Below are 20,000 nucleotides of genomic sequence, written 5' to 3'. Positions count from 1 at the left end.
GGCGCATCGCCCCCACCCGTTCGTCCTCCCAAACGGGCCCCACCAGGCGGCGCTCCGGGGCCGACAGGGCTCGCGGGGCGGGGGGCGGATCTCCGGCAAGGGACAGGCACAGGGCAACCCCGAGCGCTCGCGGCCGGTGCCCCCTCGAGGACGCCACCCCCGCCTCGCCCGCGCACGGCGTGGTCACGTCACCGCCCAGAGGAGAGAGCTCCCCGCCTCCCGCGAGGCGGGCGAGAGAGAGGGACGGAGACGGGGACACGACCCGTGCCGGGAGAGAGGGGCAGCCCCTCGGGCTGGCCAAGCGCCGCGGCGCTGGCCCGGCCCGCCGCGGGCGCTCACGAGCCCCGCCAAGTCCTCCGAGTCACACCGCCCCACGCCACCCACCCCCCGCCGGCGCGGCGAGGGGGGGAGGAGAGGAGAGGGGAAAGGAAGACGAGGCGCCCGCGCCCCCGCCAGGGGCACGGGTGCGCCTCCCTTGCCGACTTCTTCCACCACCCGCTCCTCGGACACGCCGACGACGGCGGCGGCAGCCCGAGGGGAGTCGCCGGGGAAGGAAACGACGCCACCGCTCGGCCTCAGGCACCTGAGGCGACCTGGAGCGCTCCAGGGGCACCACGGAGGGCCGGGCGCAACGCGCTCAAGCGCGCCCAGGCCGGGCGGTGAGCAGCGCGGCGTCGGGCCGGCCCTCCCCGCGGAGGAGGGGAGGGCCGCTCGCCACGGACCCAGGGCCTTCGGGAAAGGCCGGCGAGAGTGTCCGCCGCGTCCGAGGACCCCGGTCCCGCCAGCGCCGCGAGGCAAGAAGGCGGGAGGCCGGGGTCGGGCCGGAGTCCGCACCACCCCCAACCCCGGCGCGCGCCCCCCGCGCACCCGCCACGACGGCCGGGCGCGGAGGAGCCGGGGAGGGAGGGGCCCGCGGGCAGAACGAGAAGAGCGGTCGCATCCGCCGTGGACGCCCGTCCCTCGTCTGACGCGGCTTAGGCCCGGCCCAGGAGAGCACGAGATCACCACATCGATCGATCGGCAGCAAGCTGCGGCCCCGAGGGGGCTTCCCGAGGAGCAAAAGCCCAGCGAGGACGGCGACCGGGGGGACCTGCTTCCGCCTCACCGGCAAGCCCCTCGACCCCCGGGGGGGGGGGGGGCAGGAGCGACCGGACAACCCCAGACACAGCGGGGGACGCCTGACACGCGGCACGGAGCCTTGCGAGACAGGGGTTGTCACGGCCAACGGCCGGGTGCCCACGGCATGGAGCGCACGGGGGTAAAAGACCCACCGCCACCTGCCCACACCGCCCTCCCTCGGGTGCCGGAGACCGGAGGGCGACACCGCGACCCGGGCCACCTGGAGTCCAGCACGAGAGCCGGCGCGCAGGCCCAGGCGGACGGCTCAGGCTCCAGCGAGCGAGGACAGGGACCGGCTCGGCCGCGCGGTCAAGCCCGGAACCCCACCCGCGCCCAGAGGCCCACATCTCTAAGGCGAGCGACGGACGGACCGGCTGTCTTTTACGTCTGCCTGTCGTCTGTCTGCCTGTCGCCGAAACACAACGTGTCAGCACCTACCTGGCAACAAAAAATGTTCATCTCGGGCAAGAAAATAACCGCGCCTGCCGGCGGGGACCAGCCACAGGTCACCGCGACCTCCCGGGACCGTGACACGGCCAACTGTCCCCAAAACCTGCCCCACGGCGCCCCCCCACCCCCACCCCACGGAGCCCCCAGGGCTATCTGGTCGACCCAGGGAACGGGGGGGGGGGGGGGAGGGGAGGAGGGGCGATACGCGGTCGGTGGAGACGCCACGCCGCCACGCCGCCACGCCGCCACGCCGCCAAGCCAGTGATCTCCGAGAGGAGACTTTGAAAAATCATCAAAGTTCTCCGGAGGCAGGCACCGTGCGGAGGCCGTCCCCCGCGGCCCTCAGGACCGCCCCGTGCCTACCGCCGTCCCCAACCCCGGCTCGGGCCAGGGGAGGTGGAGGGCCACGCGCGGCAGAGGCAGCCTCACCGGGAATCGCCACCGGGGCCGGACGCCCGAACGGACGGCCCGCCCACCCCCGCGTGGCACCCGGTCCGACCGCCCGGGACCCACCTCCGCAGCGGGCCTCGGAAAAAGGGGAGAAAATCGCGTCCGACGCCCGGGACCCCCACACGTGCCCGCAGCCGGGTCTGTCGCGCCACCCACGGGCTTCCCCTCCAGGCTCAGACCGGTCCCCGTCGCCAGGGCGTGACCACGGGAGACAACCGAGTGACACGGAAGGCAGGCCCGAAGATCGCCCGGAGCCACAGGACGGACGGCGGGACACACCCTGTCCCCCGCCCCCGAGGCGGCCCAGGTCGGTCCGCGCGGGCGGAGGAGGAGCCACCGGCGGGTGCTGGTCGACCCACCCAGGCGGCCCGCACGGCCTCCTCCGGGAGCGAGGCGGAGGCGACAGCGGCGACAGCGGCGACGGCGACACTCCCTCGCAGCTCCGGAGGTCCAATCTCCGGCGAGCGCATCGCGCGCCGAGGCCCCGGCGACAGCCGGACGCTCGCGCCGGAGCCGCCCTCCTCCTGGAACTCGGCCCCGGGAAACCGACACCAAAGCTGTTCCTTGCCTGTCGCCGCCGAGCCTCCGGAGGGGACACGCTCTATAAAAGCGGCCGCCAGGTGGCACCCGACAACCGGCGCGAACGACAGCGGGACAGATCCGGGCGGCGAGGCCGTCAGGGCGCCTCGGATCTCGCCTCTCGGCCCGGGGACGGCGGAGGGCCCCGGGAGCACACGGCCGCGCACCGCGCGAACCCCCGTCCTCCCGGGGCGGGGGAGCCTTGGAAAACCCGTCCGTCCGTCCGTCCGTCCGTCCGGGCCCGCTGCCGCCCGGAAAGGGGGTCGCGCTCGCCGCGCGGGGCTCCCGGGACGACTCAGGCACGTTTCCGAGGTCAGGGAGGGAACGTAGAGCCGAAACCAGGCGAGGACTCTTAGGACGGCAACGGATGCACCGTTTTTTCTCGTGTCCTTCCTTTTTTTTTTTTTTTTTTCTTTTTCTTTAGGATTTTATTTATATATTTATAAGACGAAGGAGGGAGGGAGGGAGGGAGGGAGGGAGGTCACGAAGGAGGTCTGAACCAAAGGCGCTGGAGAGGACGGTGTGCCCCCCCCCCCCCGCACCACCTTCACCTCCACCCTCTCAGCGTCTGGGACCTGACCCCCCCCCCCCCAAATACTTGTCTATTGGGTTGAATGAGAAGAGGTCGTGGAAGAGGAACTCAATTCTGGGGGGGAGGGGAGGCTCAAAGAACATAAGGATTTTCTTTTTCTTTCTTTCTTTCTTTCTTTCTTTCTTTCTTTCTTTCTTTCTTTCTTTCTTATAACACAATCTGTTTCTCCAGAATTCTCCTGCTCACGCTCAACTTCCTGTCCTTGAAGAGAAGAATGTCATTCACTCCCCTCCTGGCGCTCTCCTCCAAGGCACCTTCCAGGGGCAGGAGAAAGGGTGTGCTTCTCTTCTCAGAGGAAAAGGAGGGGAGTCAGCGGGACCTTCTTTCACCTGGGGGGGTGGGGGGAGCGGCGGTGTGCGTGTGTTTCTTTGCTGCTGCTGCTACTCTATCAAAGTGTCTCCAGGTAGGGAGGCCGGGGTGGCTCAGCGGTTGAGCGCCTGCCTTTGGCCCAGGGCGTGATCCCTGCATGGATGGAGTCTCCTTCTCCTTCTGCCTGTGTCTCTGCCTCTGTGTGCATCCGTGCGTGCGTCCGTCCGCGTGCGTGCGTGCGTGCGTGCGTCCGTCCGTGTGCGTGCGTGCGTCCGTGTGCGTGCGTGCGTGCGTCCGTCCGTGTGCGTGCGTGCGTGCGCGCGCGCGTGCGTCTCAGGACTACCTACATAAAATCTTCAATCAATCAACGTGTCTATGGTTCAAAACAGTACTCTGGTTTCCTTCGTATCCAAGTCCTATGTCAGATTGGACTTTTGACAGGAGAAGGGAGGGCGGGCCACATTTTCTTCTGCCCTGGCGGAGGAGAAAGGGAAGATGGGCGGGCACAGACCTGGGCATAGTCTTCTCTGTCGTGGGGGTGAGCTCTTCTCTGTCGTGGGGGTGAGCGGAGGGGTCGGATTCGGCTCTCACGGGACGGGGTCTAATTTCTCCGTGGACGGACAATTGGGCAGAACGTCAGGCGAACGGAGGACGAGTCATGGTCAGAAGACCATGGACAAGACCGGCTATAGATGCTGGAGTTTCCGGAGCAATGATTTCATCAGAGGCACGCGAAAGCCAAAGACTTCCAGGGAGCGTGTTTATAGACGCCTCGGCCTGTAGGTCCTTCCTTTCGAATGGACAGTGCTCCCATCCGGTCGGTCGGTCGGTCGGTCCGGTCGGTCACCTTAGCATATCTTCTCCAGCTCCCGTGAGCAGTGTGGTCATGCAATTCTACTTTGGGCCTAACGGGGGATGGATGGGACCGACCGTGCCACAGAAAGGGAGACCGCATCGAGTCCTTGAGCCTAAGGCACGTCTAAGACAGTGACTCTCTAAAGTACGTGGAGGGGAGCCCTGGGTGGCGCAGCGGTCGGTTTGGCGCCTGCCTTTGGCCCGGGGCGCGATCCTGGAGACCCGGGATCGAATCCCACGTCGGGCTCCCTCCCTGTGCATGGAGCCTGCTTCTCCCTCTGCCTCTGTCTCTGCCTCTCTCTCTCTCTCTGTCTCTCTCTCTCTCTCTCTCTGTCTCTCTCTCTCTCTCTCTCTATGACTATCATAAATAAATAAAAATATTTAAAAAAATAAAAATAAAATAAAGTACATGGAGGCAGAAGGAGGCCAGCTGGAGTTTTGTTGTGTGGGTTGCGTATCTGTGGCAATGGGGTGGGTGTGGGTGGCTGTTGTTTGTTTTCTGGACGAGGTGAAAGAACCCTTTGAGTGCAAGTATTTGCAGAAGGGGTCCGGCGGGATGGGAAGGTGTGGGTCAGTCCATTCACCGAGAAAACCGGAGACTCGGCCTTTTTAAGAACTCGGCAACGGGAGGAGTATAGCTTGGCTCATCGCAGCAACTGGCAACTCAGCAGAAACAACAGAACATTCCCAGAATGAATGGAGTTTGCAGGAGCCAACGTGAGCATGCCCCACCACCCTCCGCGGGTGCGTCCGTGTAAACACACACACACACACACACACACACACACACACCCCGGCCTTCCATTTCCAAATCCACCAGAGGACTCAGGGTTGGTTGGGGGTGGGGATGGAGGGTGGCGGGTGGCAGAAGGGAGGTTCAGGGCCATCCATTCCAATGGCCCTCATTCAATCATTTCATTCAAATGCACATGGCTGTCTGTTAAAGTCCGAGCCTGGGACTTCTCTCCATTGAATGGCTTTCTGCACCTCCCCCAAACCCTCAGGCTGCGGCTCCCAAGCTGTGGGGGAGGGGAGAGAAGAAAAGAGAAGAGAAGAGGAGAGGAGAGGAGGGGAGGGGAGGGGGAAAGAGAAGGGCAAAGAGGATGTCTGAAGAACTCACATTGTTTGGGGTCCAAAAGCGACCCCTCCTGGTTTCCTGACCCAGGAAACCCCAATAAACCCTTTGGGAATCAATCCTGGATGTGGAGGATGCCATCTCACTCTTAATGCCTTCCAGGGGTGGGGGTGCGTCTGGGAGGGCGTGGCATGGCGGGGACTGGTGAATCTGATGGGGAGTTAAACACATGACCACCGTGGTGTCTTAGGGTCCAGAGGCCAAACACAGGCATGGAGTGATATGGGCGAAGGACTAAGGGAGGCCTGGCCAGGGACAGTTCTGACTCATCCACCCTGGGTGAGGGCCCAACAAGGACACTCTTTCCTCTAAAGCGACGGGCCAACAGTCTCCTGGTTCCCCATCGACCTGTCCTCCCTCTCGCACCCACTTCCCAAGGGAAATCCTCAGTCTCATTCGAAGTAGTCCCCGGCTGTGTCACAAGCCACCTTCTGTCTACTAAAAGGAGTAAGGAAGATGGACAAACATGAACCAGCCCGACAGATGGCACCTCCGCACGGAGGGGTTGGGGGGTGGGGCCCTCCCCGGACAAAACGTGACTCTGAGCTTGAAAACATGAAAGGGCAGAAGCTCCCGGGGGGGGGGGGGGCCCCCCCGGCCCGGCCCCGGGCCCCAGGCCCCGGCAGGCCCGCTCCGTCAGAAGAGCACTCAACTTTTGATTGCAGTCAGGGTTGTGAGTTTGAGCCCCACGTTGGGTCTAGAGATGATGAAAAATGAAGGAACAAACTCTCAATAACTTAAGTATGTATGGAGCGCCTGGGTGGCTCAGCGGTGGAGCGTCCAGGGATCCCCGGGTGGCTCAGCGGTTTAGCGTCTGCCTTCAGCCCAGGGCCTGATCCTGGAGACCCAGGATCGAGTCCCACGTCAGGCTCCCTGCATAGAGTCTGCTTCTCCCTCTGCCTGTGTCTCTGTCTCTGTGTCTCTCGTGAATAAATAAATAAAATATTAAAAAAAAGAAAGAAAGAAACGACTACAACATTCCATTTTAGGTGACGTCTATTTTTCTTTTTACCACAACTGGGGGGAAGAAAAGCAAAACAAACAAAAACAAACAACAACAACAACAACAAGACCCCACCCCCACCCCCCCACCCTGTCCTTGGCTCAGAGTAAGGGAATTCCTGGGTCAGGTTGAAAGAGGGGGAGGGGGTGATATCCTGTCGTCCGCAGTGTGGAAAACCAGGGTTCAGCAACCTGGAATTGTTTCTGCCTCGCCAGGTAGACAGACGTGGTCACTGTCGTCAGCCCTGCAAAAGCAAGGCAAGAGGGGATCCCTGGGTGGCGCAGCCGTTTGGCGCCTGCCTTTGGCCCAGGGCGCGATCCTGGAGATCCGGGATCGAATCCCATATCAGGCTCCCGGTGCATGGAGCCTGCTTCTCCCTCTGCCTGTGTCTCTGCCTCTCTCTCTCTGTGTGACTATCATAAGTAAATAAATAAAAGAAAAAAAAAAAAAAAGCAAGGCAAGAGGGAAGAACCTCCGCATTTCCAAGCACCTCGTAGGGGCAACCTGGGAGGCTCGCTGGGGTTAAGCAGCTGACTCTCGGTTTCATCCGCCAGGAGGTGGCACTCTTGACTCGCCCAGTGAGGCCGCGGCGACCTCTGGAAGGAAGGTATCAGGCTCACGGTTTCCGAGGGGCTCGGGTGGCTCCCGAGAAGTGGATCTGAGTGTCTCCAGGCTGTCTGATCCTATCCGAGTCTTAGGATGCGATTCCAGGGGCCCCTGGCCCGCTCGGTCAGTAGAGAGCACGACTCTTGACCTCCAGGCCGTGAGTGCGAGCCCTACGTTGGGAGTAGAGATCACTCTGAAAAATAAACCGGGGCGGGGGGGGGGGGGGGGGGGCGGAGGAAGAGAAGAGAAAAGAAAAACAGATGCCATTGCACTCAAGGAAGGCAGGTCTTGGTGATACAAGGGATTCTTCCAACAGTGGCCGGTCACAATGAGAACATATTCCCACGGAACAGACCTCACGCAGATGATTGGCAATTGCCATAAAAGAAAGATAACTCATTAGAAAAAGAGAGAGAAAGAGAGAAAAAGAAAAAAAGAAAAGAAAAGAAAAGAAAAGAAAAAAGATAACTCACTGAGAGTTTCTGAACACTGACGGGTCACAGGTAGGGAGAAAAGATAAGGATTTTAAAGATTTTTTTTTCTTTAGATTTTATGTATTTATTCATGAGAGACACAAACGCACACACAGAGAGAGAGAGAGAGAGAGAGAGAGAGAGGCAGAGACACAGGCAGAGGGAGAAGCAGGCTCCATGCAGGGTCTCCAGGATCACGGCCTGGGCTGAAGGCAGCGCTAAACCGCTGAGTCACCAGGGCTGCCCAAGGATAAGGATTTTAATTTGTTTACAAACTCACTCGTTCCTCCAATTTCTCTAAGGTATAGATATCTCTACAGACAAAGTTTCCTTCAAACTGGAAGAGCAAACATGAGGGGATCAGCAGTGATTTGAACAAGAGTCCTTAAAAAAGGGTCATCAGGACGCCTGGGTGGTTCAGCGGTGGGAGCAGCTGTCTTTGGCTCAGGGTGTGATCCTGGAGTCCCTCATCGGTCTCTCCCTGCAGAGCCTGCTTCTCCCTCTGCCTGTGTCTCTGCCTCTCTCTCATTGTGTCTCTCGTGAATAACTAAATAAAGTCTTTAAAAAACAAAAACAAAGAAACCGGTCATCATTGTCTTTCGCTCTTTTCAGTTCCATGTTGTTCCTTTTAGTTCTGTTTGTTTAAGATTTTATTTATGTATGAGAGAGAGAGAGAGAGAGAGAGAGAGAGAGAGAAGCAGGCCCCATGCAGGGAGCCCGATGCGGGGCTCGAACCCGGGACTCCGGGGTCACGCCTTAAGCCCAAGGCAGAGGCTCCACCGCTGAGGCACCCAGAAGTCCCTGGTTTTGTTCTGGGTAAATGCAGCTATTTCACTAGTTCTGGCAATTCATACTGTTGTTCGATGATCTCAGGGTGACCAGAAACTGAGATGTGTCAAAAGTCCTTTGCGTGGTTCTTCTGGAATCTGGGATAAATAAAAAATAAATAAATAAATAAATAAATAAATAAATGTGCGTGTGTGTGTGTGTGTGTGTGTTTTGTTTGTTTTTGCAAGAGCATCAGAACATGGCATGTAGGGATCCCTGGGTGGCGCAGCGGTTTGGCGCCTGCCTTTGGCCCAGGGCGCGATCCTGGAGACCCGGGATCGAATCCCACGTCAGGCTCCCGGTGCATGGAGCCTGCTTCTCCCTCTGCCTGTGTCTCTGCCTCTCTCTCTCTCTCTCTCTCTGTGACTATCATAAATGAATAAGAAATTAAAAAAAAAAAAAAAAAAAAAACAGAAAGAACATGGCATGTACATGACATGGCGGTCACCGGTGGACGTGGTTAAAGACCCGAGGAGAGTTGGCTAGAGTGCAGTCGAGAAGAAAAACGGATTATGATTTGTCACACACGGCATTTTAACAATGTACCGGGGCACGTTACCACTTAACGAATTTACGTCGCTTTTGGAACACCCACAGCATTCACGCAACCAATATAATCTAAGAGGGCTTATGATTCTTTGTCTGACGCTGCTTCTCACGTGCCTTCACATAGCAGGTAAACGACCTATGTTAGTCAAGAGACTCAACCTAGGGCTAGACTTTTCTGGGATCCGCTGAAAATCCATGACCGGATGAAGGAACCAGCAAACAGCCGGGCAGCCAGCCGACCAGCCAGATACACAAACCATCCATCCATCCATCCAACCAACCAACCAACCAACCAACCAACCAACATCTCAGAAGCTTTCAAGGCCCGGGCCTATAAAGGATCACGGGTCATTACAAAACTGAAAACAATGTCAGTATCTGTTTCGCCAGGGTGGCCCTAGGAGATTCCACAGGAGCTTATAGAGTTGTCTCCAAAATGTAGCTCCTTTAATATTGAGAAGTTTTCACTCTCTCACGGAGGTAATTCGCGGATAAAAAGGAATATAAAAACCTGGCTGGTCCGAAGAGAGAAAATAATAATAATATATTTTTCTCTTCTCTGTTCACAATCCCTTGCCATGATGAGACTACCAACGCAAGGAAATCTCTTCATTTTAACAGAGACAAGAGCCGAGTCTTAATGCTATACCAGTGTACTAGTAAAGCTCACTTCTCCCAATCTCAGTCTGTCCTGACCATGCCTACAATTCCTTTTCAAAAAAATCTGCTTCCGGGACGCCTGGGTGTTTCAGTGGTTAAGCCTCTGCCTTTGGCTCAGGTCCCATAGCGGGCTCCTTGCATGGAGCCTTCTTTTCCCTCTCTCTGCCTCTCTCTGTCCCTCCCTCACTCCCTCCCTCCCTCCCTCCCTCCCTCCACTCCCTTCCTTCTGAATAAGTAAATAAAATCTTAAAAAAGAAAAAAATAGCCAGGCTCATTTCAGGACAGAATTATTTTCTTTTCCCTCACCAAAACATGTATTCTCACGCCTTGTACGTTTCCTACACATCTCCTACTTGTCACACACGGAATTGTTTTCCTTCTCGTTCTCCAGTAGTCTCCATTCCATTGGCAGGCTTTTGCAAAATTGTAATATATTAACTTCCTTTCAGAGAGAGAGCACTGTGTGAAGGGGGGAAGGGGGAGGAGGAGGAGGAGGGAGAGGGAGAGAGTGGGAGACCGAGCATCTTTCCTTTTTTACACTATTTGGTTTCTTTATTCCTGTGTGTGAGAGAGAGACAGAGACAGAGACAGAGACATGGGCAGAAGCAGGTCCCCCCCCCCCCCCCCCCCCCCCCCGCAAGGAGACGGATGCAGGAAAGGATCCCAGACCCGCATGATCGGGAACGAACGAACAGAACTTCATCCCAGATCGTGGGAACTTGTGAAATATTGGCACTCCTCCTTATCGCTCCGAGCTGTCCTGTTCCGATGATGTTTACCCGCGCCAGCCTTTGAACTCCTAACCTACAGTTCCTTTTTTTTTTTTTTTTTTTAATTTTTATTTATTTATGATAGTCACACAGAGAGAGAGAGAGAGAGAGGCAGAGACATAGGCAGAAGGAGAAGCAGGCTCCATGCACCGGGAGCCCGACGTGGGATTCGATCCCGGGTCTCCAGGATCGCGCCCTGGGCCAAAGGCAGGCGCCAAACCGCTGCGCCACCCAGGGATCCCATAAGCTACAGTTCCTTTACAAAGGGATGTTAGCAATATAGCATCCGGAGGTAGAGGAAACCTCTCCCTCGTAGAACCCACAGGGACACGTAGACACAGACGAGACGCCAACAAAGTATATAGCCTTGGTCTCACTCCTATCTATCTGTGGAGAGGTCACGAAAGACCCGATGTTCCGATCTCCCCGCTGGCTGGGTGACAACAACTCCAGTGGCCAGCGAGCGTGACCGCGTCCGGACCCCGTCCATCCTTTGGTTTCCATTTCGAAAGAGAAGAGGCCGGTTTCCTGCAAAGATACCCAAAGCCGCAGCAACAACCCAACCCGAAGAAGACCAGAGCGTCTGTCTCCCCGAGCGAGCCGAGCACTGGTTCCTCACTCACCAACAGTCGGGACATGACTGATGGAACCAGAGGGATTCCTAGGTTAGGTTCCGGTCCCTGGGCTGGCCTCATTGCCAGCTTTCTCTAATCGTGGAGAGCATAGCATTGAGGCATGAGCAAAGCACCCCATTCACCCGGTTCGGGCCATCTGAGCCTCAGGTTCCCCTTCCACGTGTCCCAGGTCAGCGAGCACTTGCAAGTAAGTATAGGCCCCCTAAGCAGTCCAGTGGTAGCCTGCCGGAGTTTCCTGTGGCTGGCGGGGGGGGTGGGGGTGTCCTGTGCTCAACCTTCGCTGCAGGGTTCTCTAGGGTCTGGTTCGGTTCACCCCGCTTTTCTGCGTGCGTGTGCACGTGCGTGTGCATGCTCCATAAGGAGCTGGGGCGTCCTCGGGAGGAGGGACGCCGTAGAGAGTGGACAGTTTATTCTCTGATCTTGGTACGGGCAAGGCTGTAGGGCTTGAACTCTATGGGAACCAGGAAGGTTTTCTTCCGTTTTCTCATCGTCAGTTTTGGCAGGTTGCCTTTTAGCGATCGATCAATCCGATCGAAACAAAACAAAACAAAACAAAACAAAACAACTTCTTTTCCCTTTTTGTAAAGATTCTGTTTATTTTCTCCTGAGACACAGTGAGTGGGAGAGTCGGACCGACACACAGGCAGAGGGAGAAGCAGGCTCCATGCTGGGAGCCCGACGTGGGACTCTGATGCCGGGCCTCCAGGATCAGGCCCCGGGCTGAAGGCCGCGCTCAACCGCCGAGCCACCCGGGCTGCCCACCTTTTTCTTTTCTTTTCTTTTCTTTTCTTTTCTTTTCTTTTCTTTTCTTTTCTTTTCTTTTCTTATTGTTTTATTTTCAAAAGATTTTAGGTGTATGCGATGTTTACACCCAGGTTAGGGCTCGTCCTCACAACCGAGAAATATAGAGTCCCACACTCCACCCACAGTGCCAGCCAGCAGCCACGCAGCCCTTCATCGATTTCATTTGTTCATTTATTTGCTTGCTTGCTTGCTTCCTTCCTTCCTGGCTTGCTTATGTATACATTCATTCAGCCGGTCGGTCGGTCAGTCGATCAGTCCAGTCAGTCAGTCCTTTTAATTAATCATTCATTCTTTCCTGTTTTAGAGATGTTCTTTATTTATCCATGAGAGACACACAGAGACAGGTATTGACAGATGCAGAGAGAAGCAGGCTCCCCGCGGGGAGCCCCAAGTGGGAGTCGGGGCCCCAGGACCCCAGGATGATGACTGACCTCAAGGCAGATGCTGAACACGGAGCTACCCAGGCATCCCCGTTGCTTGACTTTTTAGGGGAGGCAGACAGGCAACGTGCACTCAGTGGCACGGAAATAGAGCCCAACTAGTGCTGAGTTTTCTGGGAGCCGTTTGGGCCTGGGTCAGTGTGAAAGCCAATGGAGCAGGGCCCAGAAACGTTCAAGGCTGAGAATTTCCTTCCTCCATAATCATCATTTCACAGATGCTTAATTGAAAGTGGTATCTATGGTATGGCAAACGTCTTTCTCTGTTTGGGTTCTAGCAAGACCCAGAGAGTCGAAGCCCCTAAGCTCACGGACTGAAAGTTGCAAGTTGGATGCAGAGATAGTTAGGCAGGCAGGCAGAGCCGGAAAGGCAGGCGCCACACCGGTGGGTCCAGGTGTGAGGAGTGTGGGATCCCAGGGCAGCTGGGACGGACACAGCCTGGTCCGGATCCACCCAGGTCAGTAGCGTTTCCTGACACAGGACAGGCACCAAAGAGGGGCCTTGGGGTGGCTTTCCTCCTCCGCCTCCTTGGGATGGGGACATCTGCCCCACTCGGGGCATGCCCCCCACCCGCCTGTGCGGTGTGTGGAGAGAGACCCTTTGTCTCGCCGTCACCGCTACAGCAACCGAGGACAGTCCTCAAACAGGAGCACGGTCACATGAGCATCGGTCCCATCTGAACCTATTCCCTCGTTGGGGATCCTAGGGTGCTAGGGTGTGTCTAGGGATACACCTGGAGGACGAGGTCCTGTGTGTGGGAACCCGACGAACGCACAAGAGGGTGGGTGGCGGTGGGAAGGAAGAGGTGCGGACGAGGTGTGCTCGGGTGGCATACCCGAGTTTGAGCGTCTGCCTTCGACTGGGCTCCGGGCGGGCGTCATCACGGCTTTTTGGGGATCCAGCACCGCACCGGCCCCCCCCCCCCCCCCCCCCCCCCGCGTGGAGCCTGCTTCTCCCTCTGCCTGCGTCCCGGCCTCTCTCTGTGTGTCTCCCGTGAATAAATACAGTTTATTTATTTATTTATTTTTTAAATATTTAATTTATTCGAGAGAGAGAGAGAGAGAGAGAGAGAGAGAGAGAGAGATCGGGTGCCCGATCAATACAGTGTAAGAAATTAAACTTAAGAGTAAAAAAATGGAGGGCAGCCCCGGTGGCGCAGCGGTTTGGCGCCACCTGCAGCCTGGGGTGTGATCCTGGAGACCCGGGATCCAGTCCCACATCGGGCTCCCTGCATGGAGCCTGCTTCTCCCTCTGTGTCTCTGTCTCTCTCTCTCTCTCTCTCTCTCTCTCTCTCTCTCTAATAAAAAAATCCTTTAAAATAATAAACAAACAAACAATGAATGAATGAATGAATGCATGCACGAACGAACAAATAAATAAATAAAATTTAAAGAGTTTCAAAAAAGAGAGTAAAAAAATGGAATGGAAAGATAACTTGGCGAGGAGGATGTGTGAACGTATGTAATGCCGCTGAGCGACTCTAGGCTTAGAAAGGGTTACAAGGTTCCATCGTAGGTGACGCCTGTCTTTTGGACCACAACCGAAACACAAAACAAGACCTCCTGTCCCTGGCTCAGAGTAAGGGAGTTCCTGGGTCAGGCTGGAGGGGGTTCCTGTGGTCCGCAGAGTGCAGAACCCCGGTTCAGCCATCTGGACTCTTTTCTTCCTGTCCGCGGAGACAGGCGTGGTCGCAGACGGCACACTCCTGTAAAGGCAAGGCCAGAAGGAAGAACTTCAGCATTTCTTTTGCTCTTCTTTTCTGTTCTTCCGGTTGTTGTGGTTCCGGTGTCGTTGAGCCTCAGCATTTCCAAGCACCTCGTAGGGGCAACCTGGGAGGCTCGCTGGGGTTAAGCAGCTGACTCTCGGTTTCGTCCGCCAGGAGGTGGCACTCTTGACTCGCCCAGTGAGGCCGCGGCGACCTCTGGAAGGAAGGTATCAGGCTCACGGTTTCCGAGGGGCTCGGGTGGCTCCCGAGAAGTGGATCTGAGTGTCTCCAGGCTGTCTGATCCTATCTGAGTCTTAGGATGCGATTCCAGGGGCCCCTGGCCCGCTCGGTCAATAGAGATCACTTTGACAAATGGACCCCGGGGGCCGGGGCCGGGGCCGGGGCCGGGTGGGGGGCGGGGGGGAGAAAGGGAGGGGAGGGAGGAGGGGAGGGCGGCGTGGGGACCGGGGGAGGTCGAAAGAAAGAAAAACAGACGCCATTCTACTCAAGGAAGGCCTTGGTGATACAGCGGATCCTTCCAACGGTGTCTGGTGGCAATGAGCACGGATTCCCACCGACCTTCTGAAGAGGATTTAACAATCGCCAAAAAAAAGGAAGATGACTCACTGAGAGTTTCTGAACTCTGTTCAGGGTTTCGTGGACCTCATTCAGTTCCACGTTGTTCCTTTCTGTTCGGTTTCCATGCAGCTTTTTCATTAGTTCCGGCAACTCCTACTGTATGTAGTTGGACAATCTCAGGGTGACCAGACACCGGGATTCGTCCAGAGTCCTTTCCGCGAATCTTCTGAAAAGTGGACCGCATTGTTGCAAGACCTTCCTAACAACACCTGCACGTGACAGGGAGGTCACCCACGGATGGACGTGCCTAAAGACCCAATGAGAATTCATTATAATGCAGTCGAGAGGAAAATCCGACCAGTTTCTGTCACACACACATACACACACACACACAACACACATGCACGTACGCAGAGCATTTAAACAGTTCGAATGTGGAGTGACGGCACTCTACCAGGACACGTTACAAGTTTAGGAATTTCATTTCCTGTTCGGAACACCGGCAGCATTCACCCACACAATGTAATCTAAGAGGGCTTATGGTTCTTTGTCTGACAGTGCTTCTCATGTGCCTTCCCATAGCAGGTAAACGACCTATAGTAGTCAAGAGACTCTATTTAGGGTTTGGCATTCTGGGATCCGCTGAGAATCCACGAACGGATGAAGGGACCAGTAGACAGACAGACAGACAGGCAGCCAACCAGCCAACCAAAAACATCTCAGAAGTTTTCAAGGCACATGCCTACAAAGGATCACGGATCATAACAAAACGGAAATCTTCAGTGTCTCTTTCGCCGAGGTGGCCCCTAGGAGATTCTACAGGTGCTTTTAGAGTTGTCCCCAAAATGAAGCTCCTTTACCGTGGAGAAGTTTTCACTCTTACGTAGTAGGGGAAGACCGGATACAAACGAACCCAAAAAATAAAATAAATAAGTAAATACCAAAAAAAGTGAAACAAGAACAACCAAAAAAAAAAAAAAAAAAAAAAGGGAATCTAAAAACCTTGCTGTTCTGGGCAGGTAAAGGGAGAGACACACACACACACACACACACACACACACACCCCAAAAAACAAACAAAAAACCCCCAACCAAACCACACCAAACCAAGCCAACCAACCAAACAAAAAAGCACCTTGTCTTTGTCTTTTCTTCTCTGTTCACACTCTTATCAAGAGTAGACTACCAATGCAAGAGAATCTCGCCATTTTAGCAGAGAGAAGAGCCAAATCTCAGTTGTACACCAGTGTAGTAGTAAAACCCACTTCTCCCAATCTCAGTCCGTCCTGACCACGCCTGCAATCCCTTTTCAAAGAGTCTGCTTCTGGGACGCCTTGGGTGGCTCAGCGGTGGAAGGTCTGCCTTTGGCTCAGGGCCTGATCCCAAGGGTCCTGGGATCCAGACCCACATCGGGCTCCCCACGTGGAGCCTACTTCTTCCCCTGCCTGTGTCTCTGCCTCTCTCTCTCTCTCTCTGTGTGTGTGTCTCTCTGTCTGTCTCTCTCTTTCTCTGTCTCTGCCTCACTGTGTCTCTGTGTCTGTCTCTCTGTCTCTGTCTCTCTTTATCTCTCTGCCCCTTTTCTCTGTCTCTTTGTCTCTCTCTCCCCTTCTCTCTGTCTCTCTCTCTTTCTCTGTCTCTGCCTCTCTCTGTGTCTGTCTCTCTGTGTCTCTCTGCCTCTCTTTTCTCTGTCTCTCTCTCTTTGTCTCTCTCTCCCCTTCTCTCTGTCTCTGTCTCTGCCTCTGTTTATCTCTCTGCCTCTCTTTTCTCTGTGTCTCTCTCCCCTTCTGTCTCTCTTTATCTCTCTGTCTCTCTCTTTGTCTCTCTCTCTCTCCCTGTCTCTCTCCTTCTCTGTGTCTCTCTCTTTCTCTATCTCTGTCTCTCTTTGTCTCTGTCTTGCTTTCTCTGTCTCTCTCTATCTCTCTGTGTCTCTGTCTCTGTGCCTCTGTCTCTCTTTGTCTCTCTCTTTCTCTGTCTTTCTCTCTGTCTCTCTCTGTCTCTGTTACTCTCTCTCCTTCTCTCTGTCTCTCTCTCTGTCTCTGTCTCTCTCCCATGAATACATAAATAAAATCCAAAAAAATAAAAAACAGAAAACAAAAAACAAATCTCAAAAATCTCCTTCATAAATCCCTTCTATAATTTCTTTTTCCATTCCGTCAGTCTTAAGTGTTCTTTCTCTAAATAGCCAGGCTTTGGGACGCCCCTGTGCCTCAGCGTTTGAGCGTCTGGCTTCAGCTCAGGGCGTGATCCCAGACTCCTGGGACCGAGTCCCATATCAGGGTCCTCGCATAGAGCCTGCTTCCCTTGTCTCTGCCTGTCCCTGTGTCTCTCGTGAATAAGTAAATAAAATCTTAAAAAAAAAAAAAAAAAAAGCCAGAGTCATTTCAGGACAGATTCATTTTCTTTTTTATTTTATTTTATTTTATTTTATTTTATTTTATTTTATTTTATTTATTTATGATAGTCACAGAGAGAGAGAGAGAGAGAGAGAGAGGCAGAGACACAGGCAGAGGGAGAAGCAGGCTCCATGCACCGGGAGCCTGATGTGGGATTCGATCCCAGGTCTCCAGGATCGTGCCCTGGGCCAAAGGCAGGCGCCAAACCACTGCGCCACCCAGGGATCCCCGATTCATTTTCTTTAACCACCACCACCACCACCCGTATTTTCATGCCTTGTATCTATTCTACATGTCTCCTACTATCTCACACACAGAGGTTGTTTTCCTTATCGTTAACCAGTAGTCTCGATTCCATGTGGCAGATTTTTTAAAATTGTACTTATTTTACACTTTTTGAGAGAGGAGAGAGAGAGAGAGAGAGAGAGAGAGAACTTTGTGAAGGGGGAAGAGAGGGAGGGAGGGAGACAGAGACAGAGACATAGGCAGAAGCAGGCTCCCCACAAGGAGCCAGATGTGGAAAGGGGTCCGGACTCGGATACCTCCCCCCCCCGCCGCCCCAGAATTGGGCCCTGACCCAAAGGCCGATGCTCAACCCCTCAACCGCTGAGCCACCCAGGCGGCAGACTGTTAACTCCTAGAAACCTCAGTCTCTGGTGAAAAGTCAGTAGGAACCACGGGCACATTGTCTATCGTACCAGAAATCCTTAGATTGTCAAATGTATGAATACATGTGATAGTTTTTAGAAACACGTGTGTGTGTGTGTGTGTGTGTGTGTGTGTTTGTGTATGTATTGTTGGGCTGGCTGAGAGACAGGGGCACCCAAAATGGCGGACATCTCAAACTGGGTCAAAATGGCTGATCTTCCCGTCAAAGCATCCCTGACCACCACATCATCTCCAGTGAGTCAAAGCCTAGATGGGAAACCGAAACTTTCCATCCAGGAACCGCCCCCGCCCCCTCCCCATCGTCTGATACTATCCCCCCCCTACTCCCAGCCAATCACCTAAGGACACGGTGTTCCCTTGTCTAATTTGGCTAGGGACCCACCCGGATCCAGAGTCGGAACCAAGAAGGCTTCAAAACCCCCACAGTCCCCAACCCCGCGCGACTTCCCTGACTCTGGCCACCTCTCCGAGTCATGGAACCTCGCCCAGGAGCGCTCCCCATTAAAGCACTCTCCTACCTACTGCCTGGCTCTGCTGGTTTTTTATTTCTCCGCTGTTCATTTTGTAAAAACCTAACATGTAGGACACAATTTTTTTTTTAAGATTTAAGAGAGAGGGGGGGGGGGGGCAAAGACACAGAGGGAGAAGCAGGCTCCAGTGCAGGGAGCCTGACGTGGGACTCGATCCCGGGACTCCAGGATCACGCCCTGGGCTGAAGGCGGCACTAAAACGCTGAGCCACACGGGCTGCCCTGTATGATACAATTGTGAAGGAAGCACGAAACAGGGGATCCCTGGGTGGCTCAGCGGTCCTGCAGGGTGCCCGCTTCTCCCTCTGCCCGTGTGTGTGTGTGTGTGTGTGTGTGTGTGTGTGTGTGTGATGAATTGTGAATTAAAATTAAAAAAAAAAAAGAGGAAGGAAAAGAGAAACGAACAAACCAACCTGAAACACGTTTACTGACACACCCAGGTATCTGCAGGTTTCCTGAATCAGACAAAAGAGAAACACAAAAACTGAGGTGGGGGGAGGGGGGGGGGAAGGAAGAAAAGGGCAAGGGGTGGGGGAGGAAAACACAACACCACAAAACAAAAAAACCACCTTGGGTGTCTTACTGACTCACACTTTAGTATTTTACCTTTCTGTTGGAAAGACAGACGCCAGGTATCCGATGAACTGAACCCAATTTATCAATTAAGCTAGTTACACCTTCAAAGTTCCAGGTCACCAAAGATTTGGGAAGCTATTGTAAAAGTTTAACCTATAGACTTTTATTTATTTATTTATTTATTTATTTATTTATTTATTATTTATTTATTTATGATAGTCGGGGGGGGAGAGAGAGAGAGAGAGAGAGAGAGAGAGAGAGAGAGAGAGAGAAAGAGAGGCAGAGACATAGGCAGAGAGAGAAGCAGGCTCCATGCACCGGGAGCCCGACGTGGGACTCGATCCCGGGTCTCCAGGATCGCGCCCTGGGCCAAGGGCAGGCGCCAAACCGCTGCGCCACGCAGGGATTCCCCCCTTTTTTCATTTTTTTCTTTTTCTTTTTTTTTAACCTGCTTGCTCGTCACAAGGAAAAGTACACGAGACGGACAAAATCGATCATTTGAAGTAGTTTCCGTGGACAAATCCTCAGAGGCACAACTCCACTAATCCGTTGAGTTCACAGCAAAGTTGAGTACGCCCGTCCCTCGGGGCCTGGACCCTCCGGCATGGGCATGGCATCCGGGTGGGTCCCGGTGGAACAAGGGGATAAGTAGTTCTCCTTTTCTTTTCTGTGCCTGTGGGTCTAAGAAGACACCACACGTGTCTTGTTTCTTTGTAATGAGGTGGCGGAAGGGTCTATCTCGATCACCACCATTCCAGGCCCACAAACTGTGACGGGAGCACAGCACATCCCACCGCCCACCCCAACGGCGGCGGGGGCGGGGGCGCGTGGGGACAAAACCGGTTATCCGTATGAAGTGTGACGGTGATAGGTAGCTCCCAGGACACGTCTTTTTACAGGAAACCCACAGGGACCGCGGATACGCAGAGATGACTGAGGCTGATGTGAATCCGAAGGCCTACCCCCTGGCAGATGCCCACCTCCCCAAGAAACTCCTGGACGCGTGTTCAGCAGTCCCGTAACTACAAGCAGCTTCGGAAAGGAGCCCACGAAGCCACCAAAACCCTCTGTGGAGAGGCATCTCTGAGTTCATCCTGATGGCTGGCTGCAGACGCCGAGCCCCTGGAGATCATCCCGCACCGTCCGCCGCCCGCCTGCCTGCCTGCCTGCCGCGTGAAGAGAAGAACGTGCCCTACGTGTTCGTGCGCTCCAAGCAGGCCCTCGGGCGGGCCTGCGGGGTGTCCGGGCCTGTCCTCGCCTGTCCCGTCACCATCCAAGGAGGCTCGCAGCCAAAG

General features: G+C 55.0%; 1 pseudogene; it reads left to right on the top strand.

The window, feature by feature from the left end:
* Positions 1-19,125: 19,125 nt before the first annotated feature.
* LOC140601871 (uncharacterized) overlaps positions 19,126-20,000 on the top strand; it is a 1,580-nt pseudogene continuing 705 nt past the window's right edge.

This window comes from Canis lupus, chromosome 12 (genome assembly GCF_048164855.1).
Source record: "Canis lupus baileyi chromosome 12, mCanLup2.hap1, whole genome shotgun sequence".
In the NCBI taxonomy this organism is placed as follows: domain Eukaryota; kingdom Metazoa; phylum Chordata; class Mammalia; order Carnivora; family Canidae; genus Canis; species Canis lupus.
The sequence above is the reverse complement of the archived record's forward strand: the minus strand, read 5'-3'. Positions and strand labels throughout refer to the sequence as shown.